Here is a 17,100-nt window from a genome sequence, read left to right as displayed (position 1 = left end):
TGAGCGAGCAGCTAGACCAAAAAGAGATAGATATGAGGAGGAGGAGGATAAAAAAAAAAAAACATAGCAGCAGGTAATCAAGAAAGAGTGGCGACAACAACAGGTTGTGTTCTTAATCAGCGGCTCAGAGAGACAGAGAGGGAGCGATGTACAGAGAGGAGGTAAAACAAGAGGAACGCAGGGCATATAGGCTGAAATATAAACTACTTTGCATCATGGTGGCTCTCGGCTTGATTACAGCTCGGAAAAAAAAGCTGTTTGCAGTAAAAATTTTGATTATGCCCGCATAGTTTTACCAATCTGAATGACACAGCCAGCTGATCATTAGTTTTGGCTATAATTAACTGCTTAGTCTGCAGAAGAACTTCATTTTACATGAAGTGCTTAAGGAAACACAGCGCCAAATTCTGCAGTGCAAAGAAAAAGACGAGTAGATGCAGCAGCCTAGATATAGTCTAATACATGCAGAACTCACTCTTAAGTACCGACGAGTCTTTGCTTTAAGTATTGTGGCACAGCCAGGTTCATTTGTCCCAAACAGCAGGCGTAGACTCAATTTGCTTGAATATTAAAGAAACAAAAATCATAAGCAGCATCAAGCCCTAAACAAACTCATTAGGCTATATGAATTAAGAAGGTATTAAGACACTTAGGGAAGTCTAAAACCAGCTAAGATTAAAAAAAAAACATTATTATTATTATTATAACTGTATTGCAATCAAACTTTTACCAACTTCTACCAGGATCTGAGAGGAGCTGAAAATGTTGATACTTTTAAACGTAAACTAAAGAGATACCTATTCAGTCTGGCTTTTATGTAGGTGTTTTATATATTAAAAATATAATATCTATATATGTATATTTTTTTGTCTATTATTGTTTTAACTATACGTTCTTTTTATTTCCTATTGTTGTGCATTAGTCTCAACTTCTCTACTTCTAAATCGTTTTTTTATTTCTACCCTGTTTTGTCACTATTTTATATTTCTTCTTGTTTTTCAGTCACAGTAAAGCACTTTGAATTACATTTGATTTGTCTGAAAGGTGCTGTATAAATAAAGCTTGATTGAACTATCCCCACACTTTATGTTAAAAAAAATTGCATAAAAAGCTATGTCTTCAGTCTGCTTTGGTTTTGTTTATTCTTTGTGTTTTCTGCATCATGTGTAATTTAGTTTATCCATTAATCATGATTCAAAGAGTGAATAAGAATCTGTATGACATGAGTTAGGCTCGTCCTTTTTTGTTTTCTCAATGAAATTCTATGTGGATGTTTAGAAAATGAAAAAAAAAACTGACAAAACCACATAATTATTTACAGACCTATACCCCATGTTATGGTTTTTATGCAGATAGAAGACAGAAGTTACCATGAGCAGGTTCCTCATTCTCTGAGATGTGTCCGATAAAAGAAGTGTTATTTTCAACCAATCAAAAGAGAGAATCCATCACATTTTACCCACAAATCCAGCTGATAAGATCGCCACCTTGTATTGTTAATGATGTTTACTACACTTCCCAGGATGCCGCTGTGCCTATACGGGCTCACAGCTGCAGTAAAGTGATACTCACTGCTGCTTGTAGGTCAGTTATCAGAACTCTGTTATGTTAAACGCTCGGTAACATTTCGCCCCTTTTACTTCCCTGTCATGACGCAGTAATGACCAAGAAAAGCAGCGAGGACAAACCCCCAAAACAAAGTGTCAAATGAAGGTTTTTGAAACTACAGGTCAGGACCCAAAATTGTCCCAGGGTCTTATTTAGGACTTCTGTACTTCAAGGAAATTACTGAAATAACCTCTGGACCTAAACAGGAGCAGTTTTACTTTTCTCTGTTCAATAAAGTCTTTAGTTATCATTAAGATTCAAAATAGTCAAGTTAAAGGTCAAAAGACATCCAGACACAAACAGAAACTTTAGAGGAAAGTTTCTCTCTCTCTGTTGAGTCTTATTTACCTGTTAACCCTCCATGTGTCGTTGGCGAGTAACCGGGCTAAATGTCACTGCACATACCCTCCAAACCAGGTTGTGAAGGTGGGTGGGGGACCTGTTTCCAAGGCGACCAGGGTTTCATTTTTCGCCAGCGGCCCATTCCCAACCTGTTACCAAATGAGCCGGAGCAGCAGCACCGGAGCTTCAAAGAGCAGCAGCCTCGGAGCCGCCACGGGGGCCGCTAATGTCAGGAAACCCAATACTGCAGCTCGAGCTGCTAGATTTTCAGAGAAAGGTACAGATGGAGAGACGCTAAAGTTGTTTTGGGCTTTGATTAGAAAAATTAAGAGAAAATTCTACGTTCAACAAAATCTGTTTCTATTTTACATCTTCCATCGAGCTGATTTCTCCTCATCAACTTCGACTTCGCCTGATGGAAGCACGTCTAATTCACATTTTACTTTCGGGACTTTTCAAAGTTTGCGTAAAATTCGCTTGATGGTTGCATGGAAACATTCAGTAACAAGTCTCTCCCTCGCTCCCTCTTCATCTACCTGCATTTCTTGCTGTTTTTCACCCCCCTCTCTCTCTCTCTCTCATTTTCCTTCATGCCTGCAGGTCGCAAAGCTTCAAAGTTTATTTCCCTCCATGTTAACTTCCGGATGAATCCTTGAAATGAGGAGAGGAGAGAAGAGGAGAAGAGAAGAGAAGAGATGGATAGTGGAGAGCAGCAGAAGAAAAAGAAAAGTGCAGGTACATGGGGTACACAGAAAGCCCAATTCTGGGACTTCAGATAATATTTCAATCATGACTCAGGTCTTTCTCCTCAGATCTAAAAGAAAGAAAGAGTTTGTATCCATAAAGGCACCAAACATAGACAGATTCTGTTAAAAAAGACCGGGTACCGTGAAATATTGTGTATAAAATATACTTTTAATAACTTTGTTTTCATCTCAAAAGTTGGCTGTGTCCTTCATGGTGCGATGAATATACCAGTACAAAATGGTGAGACGTGCCGTCATTGAATGTCAAGTGTTGCCCCCACTGTTGCACATAGCTGTGGATATCGAAAATGGCCTCCAGTCATAGTGTACTGCAAGCAGCCGCTTCATAGCTCAAAACATGCTGGGATACATAACGACATGAGCGCATCATAATCCTGCCTTTAAAGGATTAATATGTGATTTTTCACACTTAAATATAATATAAATCAAGTATATCCTCTGAAAATAACTCTGTGAGTCATGACTGTCTACAATGGGTGTAACACCCGAGTCCCACTGTCTGTGATGTTTTCAGAGTTTTCAGAGTCCTATCTTCACTGTGTTTACATCGCCCGGACGGCCGGCTGACTCCTCCCCTCGAGTATAAAAGTTGTTTAATTGAGGGACTAGAGAAAAGAAGAATAACATACTGTACTCACTGCTTAACTGTGTTTCTAGATCACGCTCATTTCAGGTAAATTTACATGCAGTGTGAAGATATGATGCTGGTGCTCAAGGGGGCGACATCTGCTGGATCAAAAAAATCGCATATAAAGCCTTTAAAGAAGATGGTGGTATACTGTTAATTAAATAAACCTTGAGGTGTGCTGGTTTGATTGAAATGACTCAAGTACTGCACAGCGTTGGCTGAGAGATGAACTTACGTACTGGTGGCTAGCAGGAGTGCAAACTCCACATTGAAAAAAAAAAACAGACGGAACTAGTAAGACCTACACGACCGCATGTTGTGGACTTTGCTCTCTTGCGTATCAATGACCCCTTTCCCTTTAGGAGACCCCCGAAAACAGACCAATTTCTCACAATCCTATATACCAATAAGACTTGTATTCCAGGTGTTTCTGTATCTAGTTTGATTTTCCCTGAATGCACCAGTGCGTTTGGTTGATAAGTTACACACTTTCAGCTCAGATGATGGTTGAAATCCTGACTGTTAATATCTGCCTCTGGCTTTTTTCTTTTCATTGTGATACTGCAGCCTGAAAAACAATAATTATCCACACCTTAACACAAGAACATCTTCTCATTAGTCTTAGATGAAACGCTGCAATTGATGCCACTGCCACAACACACCTCAACACTGTGGTATGTTTTATAGACTTAAAAAGTGATAAAACTTTCAAGCTGTACTCATCTTTGCACAGCTGATCCAGAAATGTTGTGAGAGTGTAGCCTCAAATTATCTGCTGACAATCACACGTAATTCTATGTAATTGGCAACATGTAGCAGGATGTCTTTTTATGTATTGTGGTTCCTCAATTGCTTTTATTCCAGCGTGCATTGTATTTTACAAGGTTCACTACACAAAATGATGAAGAATATGTGTTTGTCAGCATCATTAAAACACCTTGAGGTGACGGTAACGTGCCTCTGCGACTTTGTTTATATCCGCTTACATAAAAAGGGTTGGGAAAATGAAAGGCAAAACCCAAAATTGGTTTTGGCAAACCCCAATCAGCAGCATCTGGGGTTGGAAATAAAGCCTATCCTGGAGTGCCACAACCTGCAGTTCCATAAGTAACCACTTGAGGCTGGTCCTAAAGCAAGCCAATCCCCATAAGGCCCTATTTTTAAAAAAAATTCACCTAAAAAAGCAGAATTTAAAAAATCATTCTGCCTCCAAAGTTAATTTCTCTACTTGTGAAAACTGTGCAGAGGACTTATGCATTTTTAGAGAAACGGCTGTTTTGACTGACAGGTATAGTCGCTCCTGATCGTCTGATGTACTTCCCCTGAACTTGATGACTCAGCAGTATGTAGTTGGTGCCTTTAGGTGATTTCTTTTCTGCACATTTCAGACACATGGCTGATTGTTGTTGGGTTAATTGTACTAACAGGCCGCAAAAAAAAAGTCAGCGCTCCAGTGTTTCTAAGACTTTAAGTGTTTGTTTTTATTTAATGTACATGTTAGAGCTGAATAGCAGGTATCCTCGCTGTGCTCACCGCTTCTTGCTCGGGTTGGGATTTTTGTTTGCTTTCTGAGCAGAGAAGACTGACAGACATAGAGAGAGTGATGACCAGTTAGTTGAAGTTCCCCGGGTTCATTTCATTCCCGTCCTGCTTAACTCCCGAACCAGAAATGAAGGCAAGCGAGCCACAGTCGAATCATCTCACACTTTTGATCAGCTACCACCAGAAGAAGAAACTCATTCTGTGGGAAACAGTGGTTAACGAGCTAAATAGACTGTTTAGCCTTCACAGCTTTGCATCTCTCTTCAAAATGTGGTAAAGGACTTAAACAGCAAAATATGACAACATACAGTTTTGACAGTACAGACTCTTCATGTCCACGTCCTTGCAGCATTCTTTTCCCATCGGATTGCTTTTCGAGACGACCTTCTTTGAAGAGCGGGCTGCCGTTTTGTGTCAGCTCCTTACAGTCTGCGGCAGGAGGTATTTCTGTAAAAAGCACCAAGCGCTGACTGCATTCCCTCTCTCAAGCATGTAAACAAATGTAGATATATTTATCTTTTAACTGAGGAATACTTTTAAACATTACCTCATTTCTTTATAACAACATGGGCTTCATGTGAGCGCTCGTTCCTTATCTCCCATACGTGATGTTCCAGCTAGCTAGAGATAGCTCTCGTGTGTGTGCATGTGTGAAAGTCTGTGTGTGTGTTTGTGTGTGTCCGCTGAAACAACAGCTGGTAAATAGAAGTGTCTCCTGTTTCACTCTCTCCCCATAGCTCCATTTCACAACAGATTTCAGGTATTAAGTCAAAATCTAGATAGAGTGGGTGATTCCGGCTTGATCAAGTTAGGGAGGGTTCAGAATGACACTCCCCTCCTGTCGCAAAAAAAAAAAAGAAGTGACACACTTTTCCAGTCACTATTCAGCTCTGCTTGTCCCTATGGAGATCTTTTTTTTTTTCCTCACCCTGGCCTGGATGCATCTGTTCACCTGCTCTCCACGTATCTACCTCCGTGTCTGTCCATCTATCTGTCTGTCTGTCTGTCTGTCCGTCCAGGCCTGTATTCTCTCACCAGGGTTTGATTTCAGACTGAATCAACGCCCTGTAAGACGAGTCGAAAGCCAGCGGCTCTGCACAGGCTCCAGGGAGGAGACGGAGGGAGCATGGCCAAGTTTCAGCCCAGGGAGGGTGCAGTGTTCTGGGGTTAGTTAGGAGTTGCCGGCGGGGGGGGGGGGGGGGGGGCTGGGTGCGACGTAGAGACGGATGGGTGGATCCACCGACTGATGATTGTGTTTCCCCCGAGGCAGAGAGAAATAGATCACAGCAGGTAAAGCAACTGAGAGAGAGATCTCTGGGTAGAGTTAACTATTTCATGCTTAACACACTTTTAGAAAAGGCTGTGACCCAGACATTATTGGTGCACATTGTGTTTGTACTTTGTTCTGGAAAAAGTTTCAAAGGTTGCAACCAGGTAACATAAAGTAGTATTGTAGATAATAGTGTGATTAAGTTTGTAGCAAAAGTTTTGGGAATGAAGCTTTCGTTTCAAAATAACAAAGATATAAAGAGGAGATTTGAGGAAAAAAATCAGAGCCACTTTTTAAGTGTCCGATAAAGATGATGTTTGCATTCAAATGAAAACGATATCAAGCCTTCTTCATGCATTCCCTCTACTACCCTTTGGTAGAAGAAAAGGACGCAATGTGACCTAATTCTAGTGCCACAAAGTCTGCAGAGGGATGGTTGGACCGGTCAAAAAAAACACTGGACACTGACATTGTACACCGCTGATTTTCTTTTGTTGTCTCAGAGCCAAGATCACAAGCGACTTTCAACAAACAGTTCCTAAAACATCACTCCAACAGTTCCTTTGAATTCCTAACACTGCAGTGGAATGGTGACATTTTGTTTGAAAGCCCTTCGCCCTCATGTAGATGCTGAAGGGTACTTTAGGCGTCTGAATGAGATAACAGTTGAGGTTATTTGTTGCTTTGGTCATAAAAGGGACACACGAGCTAAGACCTTGCTGACGTCCTCCCAAAAGGAGTTGAGCCTTTGACAGCAACATATTGAAACCAATGATTTTTGAAAAAAGATGTTCAGCATGCACACACGACTTTGAAATGTCCAGATCATTTTGGCCATGTAGTCTGTAAGTTTGCCTATGTGCTAGTAGTGTATTCCCTTTCAGGTCCCTATAGGATGCAGTTGCTATGGATACCACAGATCAATTAGCCTTGGCATGTTTTTTAATCCGGTCTAAATCATTAAAGCCGCAATAGCTCTCCAGTTGGATTAACACAATTACAACTTACTATTATTCTAGGACACTACTTATTCTCCCTCTCTTTTACTGCTGCCTGTCTGACAGTCTTTGAACACAAGTGGCACTAACATCGCACACATGCCTTTTAAGACACCAAATATAGATTCAGTTTCCTTCGTCGGAGCGATAGTCTCATTAAAATGAGCGGTGTGGGAAGCGCGTTACAGTTTAATCCTGCTTGTCAAATTAACATCAAAGAATTGGCATGAAGAGACCGAGAGGAAGAACAACTCGGGAGGGTGTGAAGTCTTTCCTGTAATTGACAGATCGTATAACAAAAGCGGCAGAGCGATAAATCAAGAGTGTTAATCTGTGACTTCCGGTGTTTTTTTTTTTTTTCAGATGTTGTTGGCACTCAGTTGATGTGGTTCCGTTTCCGAATGATCACACATAAATCTTAATAATTGTTTGGTGCTGTCACTTTGTACTTTAGATGTTGTTTCCTTGAGGTTTCTGCAGCTGGCTCTCTTCTTTTGTCTGTTTGCCTGTTGTTGCTATCACTACTAATCAACAAAGACAAATATTTGTTATCATTTATCAAAGCTGAGACATGAAGTGGGTTGCAAAATATTTTTTTTCCACTGGAAGGAGCTACTGTATCTCACATGCTGTCACAAAAACAGCTGTTTAACCCTAAATAATACAATTTGTCAGACTGCCTTCTAGCTTTGAGGCAACAGTAACCACTGCTCGATAAAGCCACTTTGTATAATGTCTTAACTGTAAGAGAAATCATTTTCACTCATATTTTTAATTTCAATCATGTTTTTATGTTAACATTTGGTAAGATGACAAACACATAAAATATGAATTATTATGAATGATGAATTAGGAGTTACCATGACGAGTTGTTTTTACAGTGCACTAAAAGTTAAAGGGATACTTCACCCGTTGAAACATGAATCTGTGTTGACATTGGGTCATATATGTAGAAATGTGAAATACATTTTGAAGTTGGTGCCTTCTTGGCCGAGAAAAGGCAGAAAGTGTCTTTTTGGTTCATGTTGATGAAAGACACCAAATCCCAGAATGCACAGCACTGCAGGTCACTCCCACTAAGGTCCTCTAGTTCAGAATCAGAAATACTTTATTAATCCCAGAGGGAAATTCGATCTTTAAAGTTTCTCCAAAATATACAATAAAGCAGTAGAAATATAGAAATAAAAACATTTGTAGTTTCACACCGATAACCGCAAAAGCTTCCAGTGACGCAATATGACGATATTTGCGTCACTGGAAGCTCCTTTTCAGATTTAGAAACACAGAACTTTCCAGTCTCAGGGGGAAATGAGGGCTGGATGCACGACCATTCAAAAATACTACCAGTTTACTACTGATGCAATGCTTAATGCAAATGTGTGAAGCATCCCTTTAAGAACAGCAGATGATTTTATTACCATGAACAGTAATTGAAGCACATTGAATTGCCTTGTTGCTGAAATGTGCTGTATAAATAAACTTGCCTTGCCTTACTATGATTAAGCAATCTGAAATATTCATTTTGGGATATTGTACTTTTCTTAATCGTAGCCATTAAAATAAATGCTTTGACGTATTCTACATTTAAAAAACGCAAATTAAGAGCAACACTTTTGACTCTTTCTGATCTTTGTAATGTTGTAATAATACTAAATTGGTCTTATATAGCCTAGAGCTTTTCTAGATACTCAAAGACGCTTTGACAAGGAAGAACAACCAAAAAAAAGAAGGATTAGGACAGTACAACGAAGAAGTACTGTAAGGGGGGAGGATGATATGATATGATATGACTTATATGACCTATTGGAGCAAAACTTAAATTAGAAGTTCAACCAATGTCAGGTAACACATCCTCATATCTACACGTCTGTACGAGTAAAACATGTGGCGCAGTGGTTAAGGTTTAGACAAAAGGCTGAAATTTAGAAGACATCATATATATAGACCTTTGATTCCCCCTCCCCTAGCTCCTGGGTAAAAGTGCTGTGAATGTTGCGTGTCTGCTCTTTTTATTCAGTTAGGACAGTGTTATCGGACGGTTTGGCCTTGCATGCTTGTTGTATCGAGGAAATATGTGTTCACATCCGAAAGCCAATGAATCACCCAGGGAGGCAATTTGAGATTCTTTTAAGAAACAGGTGTATATTTAAAAGTACCCAAAAAAGTATTAAAGTGGCAGGGGCATGTGGACATTCTTACAGTGAGTAGGGCATTTACACAAAAAAAAGATATAGGGTATAAAATTAAATGACAGAATGTAGCATGTGGAAGCTTTTATCTAGCTCTCTAACATGAACAGACCTCGTTTCTTTCAACTCTTCTGACCCTGAGTGACAGTCACAGTTTGTCACAGAGGGGACAGCATTACTAGCCTGAGGCCTGTGTGTGTGTGTGTGTGTGCATGTGTGTGTGTGTGTGTGTGTGTGCACGGGTGTGTGTGTTCATGTGCATGAAGGGAGAGGGAAGTAGGGGGGAGGTTCACCTTAGCTTTGAAGAAGTTTCAGGTGTCTGTGTGCCAGGCAGGTAGACAGGCGGCCCTCAGCCTATAACACAGGTATCCTCCCTATATATGTGTGTGTGTGTGTGTGTGTGTGTGAGGGGAGGGGGGGGGGGTTTGTGGGTGTGTGTGTGTGTGTGCAGTAGCAAGTCTCTGGAGGTCCCAGGGCTCCGTCAGACACATGAAGGATGGTCTCCTGCTCTCATTTCTTTTACCCTCTTCTATTCTGATTCTGCTCTCTTTCTGGATATCCCTCTTTTTTCTCGCTTCACCCCCTCTCTCTCCTCCCAGATTCCCTCCCTCTTTCCCTCCTGTCTGTTCTTAGTTCTCCCTACTTTCAGATGCAATATTCTTCAATCAAAACTCCACAGCTGATCACACATTTTTCTATTAATCCACCCACAATCATAGAAAAAAATTCTATTGTTTTTATCCTAAATCCATAACACTACATTGATTTTCTCCACGAGTGACACAATTGTCTCACAGTTATTAATAATACATTTGCGGTCAACAACACGCTTCTCTTCCTAGAACCTCTAGAGAAATGTGAACTTTTTCCTGACAGAGACATATCACAAATCACAAACTCATCTCTCTGCGAACCTCTCCATGTTGCCTTTTCTATTTCTATTTTCAGGTCAGAAGGCTCTGTTCCCACTCTCTGTTGGTGGTTGTTATTTTCTGAGATCTTCTGTGTAATGATTTTTGCCATCACTTGATTGTTCCCTGACCCTGTTCTGAAGTGAAACACAACATTTCTGTGTGACTGACTCGTCCATCTTCAGCCAACATCAGAACCAGTTCATCTTTCAGGTTTTGTTTAATGTACAATATTATGCCTCATGTATCTACTTTTTTCATTGATCATTTACCACGCATCGACTATTGCAACTCTCTACTGGCAGGTCTTCCTACATGCACTATCAAACCCCTGCAGATGATACAAAATGCAGCAGCACGACTGGTCTTCAACCTTCCTAAAAGAGCACATGTCACTCCGCTGTTCATCTCCTTACACTGGCTCCCAGTTACTGAGAGTCCCTCTGCACCTTTAAGAAAAAGCTAAAGACCCAGCTCTTTCATGAATACCTACTAACGTAATGATGATGGTCTCCATATTATTGATGATGATGATGGTAATGACGATGGTTTTTGTTTGATAACGACGACTTATAAGATGGTTTCTATACTGATTAGAGCTCTCAAGAACTGCCCTCAATGTTGTGCTTTGCCTCTGGTCACTTCCTGTCAGCACCTGTGTGTCCAATCAGACTCAAAGCTGATCGTTTGCTCTTACTCACATTGTTCCCTTTTTTCTAGATCCTTGCTTGTGTTGTTCTTCCTCTCTGATGTACGTCGCTTTGGATAAAAGTGAATTGTAGAATTGTAGAATTTCACCTGATAGGATTTTTCAGAAGGAGAGTCAGTTAAATGTATGCATGTTCGCAGCAGATGGCTCTGTAATACTTGATCCAAGTGATAACATTACAGACAGTTATGCTGACTAATGATGGGAGGACCTGCATCTCATGATGACAGCGCAAACCGTTACAGCTGAATTATGCAAAAGGGAGTTTTTCTGGTGCTGGTCTCACAACTGTCGCCTCGTACAGCTGTCTGTCTGTTGCTCTGTCTGCCCGTCTTTGATCAAATAGAGAGCTAGAAAGTCATGCATGACAAAAACACTTACCTGGAAGTGCATCATTTATGAGGGGACATAATGTAACAGTTTGGCAGAAATGCTGTAAAAACACTCTTGATACCGTTAAAAAAACACTTTGAAATAATTTTTGCAAGCTGTTTGTTCATTGATTTATAATTATCATATTTAATTTTCTATTTATCATATTTAAATGGTATTTAACAAAAAATACTTGAATGAAATTGTGTATAAGGTCAGCCTCTTAATGATGACATTACTATTAAACGTTTTAGGGTGCATTAGTTTTATTACTGGTAGATTTTGTAGTGTTAATAAAACACAAAAATGTAAAAAAAAAAAAAATTAAAATCAGAAATATTCAAGATAACATCATCCTTTTTTGCTAACTGCGGTTAACATTTGTTTCGTTTACATACATATATGTTTTAGATGCATTTTGAACACAACGTCTAGGCTTTTCAGTAGAAACAAAATGATAATATTTTAAAAAGGAGAGGGTAAAAGTGCTTGTTTTTGGCCTTCAGCTATGTCACATTTGCAAGCTGTGAGGAGATAATGAGACAGGTAAGCACTTGTCCACGCCCACATATAAACACACACACACACACACAGACACACACACAGGGGCAGAAACCCTGAGGCATGTTTATAGCGGAGCGGGCGTGTGAGGGGGTGGAGGGCTGTCATTACTGCACCATATGGAGAATGATAGAGGCAGAATCAGGTGTATCTCTTAATCTCTTTTACTCTGCCCGTCCTCCTTTTAGTATCGCTCATCTCTCTGTGTCTAAGCTTCAGAGCACTTAAAACAACACATTTCTAATTTTACGACCAAAGCTACCTCTCTTAAAGCCTTTACTTTATTAGCACTTTATTCTGCTTTCCCTTTGAATAAAAAAAGCTGTTTTACATTTGACTTGCTGACTGGGTTTTTGTTTCTTAATGCAGCTGAATAATAAGATGTTCTCAAGTTGAATCAAGAGATCACTGAATAAACTTCAGTCTCAAAGTTATCATGTAAATGGGTTTATATTATGCAAGTTCTCTAATGGTCTAAAATCTCAATTTTTAAACTATGTTACATCTCTCACTGGGCTTCCACATCAAAAACACAAGCTCCACATCACACAGGGCAAAAATAATTTACCCTCATTTCTCTCATTCAGCTGTGGGAAATTTAGCAGCCAACGCTTGATATTAAAAAAAAAAGTGGTTGCTGACATCCACAGTAAACATGCAGGAAGGTTTATTTTATGCATCTCTGGATTCCACTTTTATGTAACTCAGTTCTCGTCATAAGTGTTTTGGCAAATATTCAAGACCTGACCATGGGAAGGTAACTACAGCTGTATTGATAATTAAAAAAATGCTTCAGTGCTAAAACGTTAAAGCACTATTCAATGTTCCACTTCGACAAACACACCACTGTAAATAAGTTTCTTTCTGTGGTTTTTATGTGATTATTTGTACAGCTTGTTCAAAGAATACCTCTCATTTAACGAAGGAGAAGGTCTCTAAAAGAAGGTTTCAAATCAATTACCCAATCGGTCATAAAGATGTCCTCAAAGTTCAAAATAAGGCCGATCACGCAGTCATTCTAATGTTCAGGTTACAGTCTTCTTTTTATGACCTACAGGCCTATTTTTTTTATGTCACTCAAAATAGACGAGGCCCATAAACACACATTTATGAGAGATGTCAGAGTGAGGGGACTGCACAGGGGCTGGCAGGGGGATCAGCGCCCTGCTCAAGGGGGCCTAGCAGTGTTCAGTTAATAATATATAAAGGTGTCCCACAAGGATCAAAATTAGGCCCACTGCTAATTAAACATAGTTTTTAATTTCAAACTATGCAACGTAGCATACTGTCCATTTCTATACCGATGACCATCTTGTACGTAAACAACACCTTTGGAAACCAGGACTTCACTAGGTCACAGTCTGCATTTAATGACCTCAAGACTTTTCATAGGAACATAAATCACAGACGAGCCCAAACCTATCCATGCTCTTAATCTAATTAACACAGCATTGAAAATAGTAGCATATAATTGGTTTACGAGGCACAAAAACATGTGTTGCTTAAAAGTGTGGATTTCAAAATTGGATGTGTGTAAAAAAAAAAAAAGAAGCTTTATTCTCCTTTCAAAACAAAAAAAAAATATATATAATCTCTCTTCTGTCTAACCTTGGGATAAAAGATGGGGTCATGCCTCTGCAAATACTCATTTACCACAAACTGCTATTTACTACCATGCACTTGACTCAGTACTTATAACACTCACTACTGTGGGTTATTGTAAAAAGATGATCTGATAACTGGAAAGCCTTCATGTTTAAGGCCTTGATGTCGGATGTATTGAGACATTTAGCATCCTTGGTTGTCTTCAGCTCTAGTAAGCTTGACACCAGGTCACAGGATGTGGAAACTGATACAACTCTGACATAGCAATGGGGAAGACTGGTTTCCAGTACTACGCACAGTGCTGGAGTTTGTTGCAACACATGGAGAAGTTGGAGACTATCTATTGCTCTGAAGGGAATTTAAAGTTGCTGCCATGTAGGATTATGTGCTGATCTTTGTTGAGCCAACATAAACTCCACACGTCATAAAAGACAATATTAATGTCTGTTTACGTTGAATTTACTTTATTTTAGATTAGATTTTCTTTGTGCAGAGAACAGGTTTGACTGTGTTCTGACCCATTTGAGGGATATTCAGATTGCATTTGGACTCATTCCAGCGGGTATCACAGTACCATTCTACCATTCGCTACAAGCTTTTCCCTCTTTCTCTTCCTCTTCATGGTGAGAAGATGACAGCCATAGTGTGTGTCTTGGTAATTCACAGTCTCCACCCTCCTCCTCCTGTATGTCATGTTAGTGTGTAATAAACCGCCTTCATTTCCTTCCTGTCTCCCTGTCAGTGCGTTTGTTGCTGTGAATGGGATTTAATGTCACACACAGAGAGCCGAGGCTTCTTAAAGCGTGTTCACACACACCCCTGTCCCTCCCTAACCACTCTACGCGTGTGTGTGTGTGTGTGTGTGTGTGTGTGTGTGTGTGTGTGTGTCAGGTAGGTTAATGCAGCCCTGTCATCAAAAGCCTTATCACTGTTGGACAGGATTCTGCGCTCCACCTCAGTGTCAACTTAGCACACAAGCGCGTAAACACACACTTTAAAATACTAGGACTTATTTCTTGGCACCTCATTAACGTTTTCCTGAAGGTTAGAGTCCTGACAAACACCAACAAAACTTTATTTGGTTACTTGTCAGACATGTCTGCGTGTGTCTGTAAGCACTAGGAAAACGTATGCCCAAATATTTCCAGAAGCATGACTGAGTTCTTATCCTTCCTCTCACGTTCATCGCTAAGAGTGCAGTTCATTTATTTATTTATTTTATGATGCTTTCATGTCCCTACTTAACTTCCCTGTAAGAAGTTGTGAATAACAATTGATCTAGGATAAGAACGGTAAGTTAGTCAAGGCTTACTTCTGATATTCAAATGAGACACTGATCTGAAACTTCCACCCAACTTTGTCCCTACGCAGACTTTCCTTCATACTACTTCACCCAATATGCTTGTTTGCGTCCTTCATATGAAAATAAACTATATGTAAGAATTCGGATTGGGGGGCACTTTGGCGCCCCCTGAGGGTCTCTGAGTGCAACCGCACAGTCGTAAAGGGAAGTAGAGATGATGTTGTAAGAAGCCAAAGAACCACGTCGACTGACATGTGACCGTAATGTTATCGGATTTTGCGCAAATGTTCCTCTGCTAGCGTCTATCCTGTTGTCTGCTAACTGTTTTCATGTGGAGTGAAAGTGGGGAGGTCTACACTCCCTCCCGCCCCACTACGCTCTGCCAATGAAAGGCGTCTGATCCAACCTTCACAACAGGGTCCTAAGTCTCTGACTAGACTCTTCTCCTCTGTCGCCCCCCGGTGGTGGAATGAACTTCCAAACTCCATTGGATCTGCAGAGTCCCTCTGCACCTTTAAGAAAAAGCTAAAGACCCAGCTCTTTCATGAATACCTACTAACTTAATGATGATGGTCTCCATATTATTGATGATGATGATGGTAATGACGATGGTTTTTGTTTGATAACGACGACTTATAAGATGGTTTCTATACTGATTAGAGCTCTCAAGAACTGCCCTCAATGTTGTGCTTTGCCTCTGGTCACTTCCTGTCAGCACCTGTGTGTCCAATCAGACTCAAAGCTGATCGTTTGCTCTTACTGACATTGTTCCCTTTTTTCTAGATCCTTGCTTGTGTTGTTCTTACTCTCTGATGTACGTCGCTTTGGATAAAAGCGTCTGCTAAGTGAATTGTAGAATTGCAGAGTGTGTATATTAAACTGTTGCCATGACGTCTGTAGGCCCGGCTAAATGTCTGCATTTGAGAGGGCCACGTATTACATGCTAACTGAGATACTTTAGGTTTGTCAGGTTCCAAACTTATAAAGCTATCTTGGAGATTGACAAGGAAAGATACAACTTCTTGGAGTAAGATTGATTTATTTATTTACTCTATGACAACCTATGACGACTTTCTGCACCCGGTAAGTCTGCTAAATGAGACAACAATGACATGGATAACAACAAAGCCCAGCGTTACGTCCGATCTGTTACAAATTAAATCTGCAGGGAAGTCGATCTGCTTTATGCTCGATCACTCTCTCTCTTTAATCTTCATCCGTCACCGTCCTCTCAGCCTTAGCATCGAAAAGTACCAAGACAGGCTAACTGGCTAGCTGAAGTGTGCTTTGTGAACCAGTGCCGTAAAAGCCAAACGCACTTCTCAAGAGATGAGCAATGGCCCACTGACAAAATGTTGTATTCTGTGAGTATTTCTCATCACAAAATAACAGTGAAGAAGAAGAAGAAGGGTTCTGGAGGACCTCAAGACCCTGCTGACCCTCCCTCCTTCTATTGTTTATTCTAAGCAGACCGACACGACCTCTGATATTTCACTGAATTCAGTTTGTGTAAAACCTTTACCCTTTATCTCTGGCATATTTATTTTTAATGTAATATGCAGAAAGTCTTTATGGTGGTTGTCTCTCTTACTTTCTCTCACGTCCGCCCTTTTTTTAATCTGTTAACTGAAAGCTGGAACATGAGGATTATTGTAGCCACTTATTTGACGAACAGAAAAGCACTATCTGTTTTTTAACCCGGCGCCAACAGGGGTGCCCACTTAACAATATCAAACCTCAACGATAATATTAATGTGTACCGAGACGAGTCAGGCAGAACAATTAAGAGTCACCCAGCCGCCGCCTGTTTGGAAGCTTATCGCGGCGCCTCGACGCGCAAAGACAATTGGTATTATCTGTGAAACAACTTATTACACGGACTATCAACTTAAAGAGGGGAGGAGGCGGCGGCACACAGAGACACACACAAACACTTTTATACACACAGAGGACAACACACACACAGGTTTATCGGAGAGGTCAAACCTATTATTAACCCCAAGGGTCTGGGTATTAAACTCTTCCTTGTGACGGACAAAAGATCCACCTGAAGAGAATAACAATCACACAGCCACTGAAGAGGAAGCCTGATAGCTTCTTAAAAAAAGAGAGAAAGCCACATGAAAAAGATAAATAAGCTGTGGTTTTTCTCCTCCTCCTTCCTGCCTCCTCCTTCCTGCCTCCTCCCACTCACCGCGAACACACCCTGAGGCTCATGAGTAAAGCCTCGGTATCAGGTGAAGCCTGATTCGGCGTTAGCACCATTCCTATTGTCAAAGGCCTTTTATGTGTCAT

Source organism: Labrus mixtus, chromosome 3, assembly GCF_963584025.1.
Source record: "Labrus mixtus chromosome 3, fLabMix1.1, whole genome shotgun sequence".
Classification (NCBI taxonomy): Eukaryota; Metazoa; Chordata; class Actinopteri; order Labriformes; family Labridae; genus Labrus; species Labrus mixtus.
This window is presented reverse-complemented; position numbering follows the sequence as displayed.